This window comes from Athene cunicularia, assembly GCF_003259725.1.
Source record: "Athene cunicularia isolate RWA chromosome 5 unlocalized genomic scaffold, athCun1 chr5_part2, whole genome shotgun sequence".
Classification (NCBI taxonomy): domain Eukaryota; kingdom Metazoa; phylum Chordata; class Aves; order Strigiformes; family Strigidae; genus Athene; species Athene cunicularia.
Window position 1 is genome coordinate 3,573,497 of NW_020799102.1, and position 6,684 is coordinate 3,580,180.

Here is a 6,684-nt window from a genome sequence, read left to right on the forward strand (position 1 = left end):
CCCCTTTTTTTTTTTTTTTTTTTAAGACCAACTTTGGTTTATCAAAGGTCAGAATTTGCAATCAAAGCCTGGCTGCATACAACAGTCTTCCTTAATCAGGACACTTAGGCTTCTCTGTAGCAACAAAAGCCTATGTGTGATGGGTGGTTAATTTGTTTTATTTTACTCTCTTTGATTATTGTAGTCACAGAGTAGCTGGTCAGAAGAGCTGTGCTTTAATCTCATCTGGAGTTTTTATACGATCTCAGTGTTTTACAAATGAGTTATGTGCTTGTATGTTACAACTATGATGAAGCTTTGTGATATATTTAAAATCAGATCATTAAATGTAGGGTACTATGTGAGTACAAAGCATGCCGTGGGTATTATTTCAAAGATACATACTCTCACTTTGAAACTTTCTTCAAGCTTAAAATAGGTGCTTCTAGTCTTAAAACAAGAGCATGATCGAAGGTCGCGTAGTAATTAACTCTTGGACACAATTCATTGGCATTAGAAGGGTATTCTTCAGTTGTTTTGTGATGCAGAACAAATGCTTCATTAATCGGAAATGTATCAACTCGAGATTGAAAACCAGTAAAATCAACTGCTATGACTCGACATTGCTGGGGACACCACTTAATACACACATTTCTTCATGCAATTTTCAGCATAAGTATCTGAATATTTTTTTCTTGAATGTGAGGATTTTAGAAGACTTTTTTAATAACCCAAGTCTTTTGAGAAGATAAAAAGAGACCAAAGCTATCTTCAAAAACAGGAAAAGAAGGAACAAAGATTTTTCTATAAAATATCTAGACTTTGCATTTCTCACAAAACTTGTGGCCATTATAGTCTCTTCAATCTGTGAGGAAAAAATAAAGAGAGTTATATAAGGCCATAATGAGCTACATAAATTCTGGTTACATTTCTTTTTACCCTAGTGAAAATTCTCCATGTACAACAGTTCTGGATATTTTGTTACCTTTTTGTCTAAAAAGAAGGATTCAAAAATGAGACTGAGACATACCTCTCTTCTTAGTGGGCTAGAATTTGAGGAGCGAATTAGTTGAAGTCAACTCTTTGGTTACTTTGCTACTAGCCCTGGGCTTCAAAACAGTCATGGTTTAGAGTGCGATGAATATATATGTGTTGTTTTTTTTTTTTTTTTTTTAATATGCTTTTTTTATCTTTTGATGCCTGAGATTTTTCTCAGGCAGGTAACTTCATTGAATTTGGTGATTTCACTGTATTTTGTAATTTTGGCATGTATTACAATTTTTAAAAAAGAAAGAGTATAGCTAAAAAGAGGAAGAGTCTACGTATTCTTAATTTGGAAAACTCTTAACAGTACTTATTTTTTCTCTCTGTATTAAACATGTTAGCAAAGCTGGACAAGAAGTCGTATTTAAGTGCTTTTTTGTTGTCGCTCTTTATTATTTTTTAAGAAACTGTTGATTCGCTTTAAAAGTAAAATTTTCTCAGCTGCAGAATTAATGTTGGGAGAAAAAAAACAGACTAAACAAAAAGTCAGGACCGGCTATTGTAAATGAATATTGGCCTAGAGCACTACAATATCACATTGTGTTGGTTTATGTGTTGTTTTGGTTGCTGCTTTGCCATTTTGATGATTATCTTTTGAATATGTTACCATTCAAGTATATCACCGCAGCACAAACCATCATTTGTGACTTCCCTTGATGTTACCATCTGACTAATTTCTGTGTTACTTTACTGTATTCCATATACTTTCAAAGAGCAGATTGTTACTGCTGTCACTGTCACATTGTTTTCCATTTTTTCCTAGAACAGTGGCAGAAACAGATTAGATAAGTTTTGGAAGTGGATGCTTGGTTAAGGTATCTTATCAAATAAATGTTTAAACTTTCTATCTGGTTCAAGAATCTGAATGTTTCTTTTGATGTTTGTTACCTGAGTTTAAAAGATTTAAAGCTCCAAAATATTGTCAGGAAATTCTAGCAGTTTCTAAAATTTACTTTTAAAAATTTATTTGAACTGGAAGGAAAAATATTGCAAAGATAGTGCCAGTACTTTTCTTTGCAAACCTTCTTAGTAATGTACAAGCCAACTCTTGAATAATAATAAATGGTTGAAAGCAGAGCCAACTCAAACTTCAAGGGTTTGGTTTTTGAAAAATTAAATTCTAAACTTCACAATACATTCTGAAATTGTATCACCTACACCTATTATCTTTGGGGTTTTGTGGGTTTTTTTGGTTTTTTTTTTTTGGTTTTTTTTTTAAAGTCACACAGGAATTTTTTTTAGCCTTCAAAAATTATTTAGGCTAGAACTATGTGACTGTCCTTCTGAGCCTCAAACCGGTTAGGTAGGGGTCGGGGAATTTAGCCTGATGTATGTGGGAGCATGAGGCATTACAGTACCTGACTTGGTCAGAGTTAATTTTATTTAAAATTACAGTAGACATCTTTCTAACTCAACTGGCCTCTGCTCTTGCCTATCTGACGAAAGTGTGAGATCACTCTTAAAAGGGCTGCTCTAAGAAAAGGTCGTCTCAGAGATTGGAGGGATGCCTACTTTAAAGGTCATTGTCAGACCTAAAATTCCAGTTGACTTGGAACTTTGAGGTATGTGAGCTTTGCTGCCAATAGTTCAGTTATCTCTCAGCTGAACAGAATACTGAGCTTTATGGAGAGAGAGGAGCTTCTACTCCTTTGTGGAAAATTTTAAAAAGTATTTGAGGAGTTATTTCATTGGACTTGATAGGTAGGTGCTCTGAAAATTTCCTTGTGTAATAGATGGAATGGATAACTTTAGGTGAGATTTCAGACTTGTAATTTCCTAATAAAAGGTGAAGAGAACTCTGAAACTCCTGACTAAGTTGCTGTAAAAAGTAGAAGGGTAGGGATTATAAAGAGTTGTGTGGGTACTTCTTATACAACCCCACTGCAAGGAAGTTACAAAAAGAAGTGGAGTAAAAAGTACACAGCAAACACTAGCAAGGCATTTTTGTCAGTACCATTTAGTGATAGGCTATATTTTTTTAAAAATATGGAGGAGGAGAAAATATAAAATGAGAACCAGAGTATTCTATGAGTAAATGAAACATAAGGATAGGAAAGCTCATTGAAACAGACGGGCCAAAAGTCAAGTTTGTTCATTTTGCTGGTGTATACTGCAAAGGGTAACGGAGGATTGATACCACGATTACTCATGATGATGTTTCTTTTTTGCTATCATAGTGTCTAGTCTAGCAGCTTCAGTACTAACATCATCTCTGATTCCTAAATGACAAATAAATAAATCAACACAATGTTCTAGGATGAAACTACTCATTGCACTCGATTCTTAGTGAATCTTGGGCTCAAGTTATCTATCTCCAGCACTTAGAAGAAGTCTGAACTCTGATCTGCTCAGACCAGCTTAAGAATCTGTAAAGACTATTATCAGCTCAGCTGTCCAGGGGGAATATCTGTTACATCCTTTGTCTTACCTAGTCACCCCTTTGTGCAGAGAACTTCACAAGCAAGCAGTTTTGTTCTTTATACTGTGATCTATCCTTCCATCCTCTTAATCTTTCTCTCTGTGCTGAACCTAGTCATCATGTGCTTCAATAGTTTTAACAGTCCATAAATTATAGACAATAAAATGCCTTGCATTTTCCCACCCACCCATTTGCCCCCTTTGTGTCCTTCATTGCCTTCATGTTCTGTTCTTTGCTTCCTTCTGCACAGACAACTCTGTCTCAGTGGGTTTTATTTCTGTTTTTCAGGCTTTGACTCTTCAGTGTGCAAATTTCACTAAGCTAAACCTCTGTAGGGCTGACTCGGCATTCAGTGTCATTTGTCAATTCCATTGATCACTCGCTCACCAACAGTATGAAGGGAGACTTGCAGAGTCAGCAGCTAGCAACTGGCCTTGCCTAGGATTATACTGTAAGAACCTCCAAATTAAAAATAAAGAGCTTTCTGATTTCTCTGCAGTGGGACTTTCAAAATGAATTAAAAAAAGTCTCTCAACCCTCTTGCTTCATTCAACTGTAATTTTTCTTATTAATTCCTTCTCATTTTCCAAAAGATCACTCTCCTGTGGGAAAGGAAATTGTGCTTTACATGTTTAAATAATTTTATGTTTCATTCTATTGCTTGTTATAACTCTACATCCATATGAGTCAAACAAAAAAGCACTTCAGATTCTACAATATGTCCCTGCTCCAGTTTTCAGAGGGGCATGATCTAAGTTTAAAGATGTATTTTCACTACTCTTTCACTCTCTCCCCATCACACCCTTCTTTTACCTGCATGTTTGCAAATGGTTGAGTTGGGGATAAATATGGTTCCTAAATAGACAAAGAAACTATTTTATTTCAATTGAAGAACTTTATAGCAGTTTGACTGCTCTGAATTCTCCTTAGACTGAATTTATTTTCTTAGATCCAAATTTTTTGAAGCATAAAGTCTTTCCTAAATAGATCTTCAACGAGTATTTCCATGGGAGTTGGATTGAACAGTCCTTTTCCTGCCTCTCTGTCACTTCTTTCTCTCCCCATATATATGCTCTAGACTCTTATCTCTTTGTCAGGGAGCAGATCGGCAGATTCTTCCTGAAAGTGTCATCATTTTGTCACAGATAGAGGAGGTAATGATTTGCACAATGGGCAGTCATCTAGCTGTATCCTATATTTTCATTTCCTGAATACAACTGCAACAACAATTCCTTGTGAAGCAAATGCAACTGGACAGAACACAGAGCCTGTGCATCCCCTTCTTCTCTCCATTGCTCTCTCTTCTCTATTTCTGTTTAGTAGAACTCATGCATGAAAAGTGTTGGAGTTAAAATCTGGGATTCTGCAAGTATTATTTGTATGCCTATTTTTGTACAATGTAGTGATAAATAATAATAATAATAATAATAAAAAAGTATTCCATTGCCATTACTTAGAGAGTAATTTTCAAGTGTTGTGGTCTCTGAAGATACTATAAACCTCAAGCCTGCAACATTTTTTTGAGACTTGAATGTAAACATAATTGTTTTCACTACTGAATTCAACAGTCATGAAGACTCTGTCCTGCATGGATGATCAGAACACCTTATTGGTCTCTTTCCTTTTCTTCATATAATACAGAACTCTTTTGGAGGATCATACTGGCAGTTTGTTTAATTTATGGAGGTTCACCAGCCTCATGATTGATGAAAGTGGCAATAGTGCTGCTGTTTTGGAAGATGACTTCACTGAAGTGATTGTTCTTGTAACAAATGAATAAAGGAGTCATATATGGTGTAGCATGTTGCTGAATTCACTGGCTGAAATCTAAACTCCTTTCCTTCACAACTGAATTATAGTTTGCAATATAAAAATCAAAAGAAAAAAAAAACTTTGGTTTAAAGATGACAAAAGCCACATTTCACTCTGTGATGTTGTTCATCAATATTTGCAAAGAAAAGTAACACAAGCACAGGAAAATATTACTGTGTTATTTAGTTTTTTTTACAAAACTTTAGCTAATGGTCCTTTTTTTTGTGGTTTTGGAAAGATGTCTTTATTTTTTTTATATAGATCATCTGCTATGCTCTGTACCTGAGAAATAATATGTGAGCATCTTCTAAGGTGCCTCACCTCTACAAGATTTAAATACTATTTAGTCTACATTTTGAAGGTTTGTACATCCCCTTTCATCATTGTGCTTCTACATATCACAAAAATAGAAATGTAACAACAATAATACTAATTATATAATTTCACTCTTCCAAGTGGCAAGGGAAACTAGTTATTAGAAGTTGCTCTATATATTTTTTAAAAGATTATTATTTTTATTTTTTTTTCTGTTCAGTGTCTCAGCAGACTTCAGAAGGAAGGATAGGGAAAAAGCAAAACTGAATGTTGATTGTACTCACAATAGCTGTCAGGATCCTGAACTCCAAGTCTGAAGTTCATATACTAGGTCTCGCTCCTATAAAATACTGTGTTTACCTCAGCTCAGTACTTGTTACAGTGGAACCTAGCGCCTTTGGGAAGCTGAGGTCACAAGGAAAATTTAAAGGGATTTATGATGCTCAGTCTGTATGTAAATGGTACCATATGCTACTCCAAGTTAAATGAGAGAACTCTTCATCACAAAATAGAATGGTTATAAGTAGTGTCTGCTTGCTGAAGTTTCAACCTGAGGCACTCATTTTCTTTTTTAATACTGAAAATAGAGTCCTCTTGAATCCATGGAGAACCAAAACAGATATTTGAAATACAAATCTGGGACTCCAATAATTTATTTTTTGCAAACTTAGCTTCAGCTAAGTTAAAATGGCTCTTAAATCCTAAATTAACAGGGAACTTACCTTCAATTTAGCAAGGAGATTTGGTCTCTTTTTCATAGAACTCTGGCTTGTGTGCTATGCATATTCTACACCCGTGCCTTGTGCTCTTAGGCATTGAATGACATCTGAGTCAGATCAGAATTTGACTCAGCAGAGTCACAGGAACAAGAAAATAATCTGCTCTTAACAATAATTTACTAAACATGCCATTCATATTATATGATTCATTGTAAAGGTCCAGATTATGGCTAGATCTTGTGACTACCAAACAGCAGTAGAACTGAAGTGCCTACAAGGAAAAGGTCATAGGAAAAAAGACACCTTTGGGAGAGCTATATAGGGATAAAAAACAACCAACCAGACCCCATAAATAACCCCCCAAAACCTCACAGTGTTTACCTTCTTTCTTCCCCC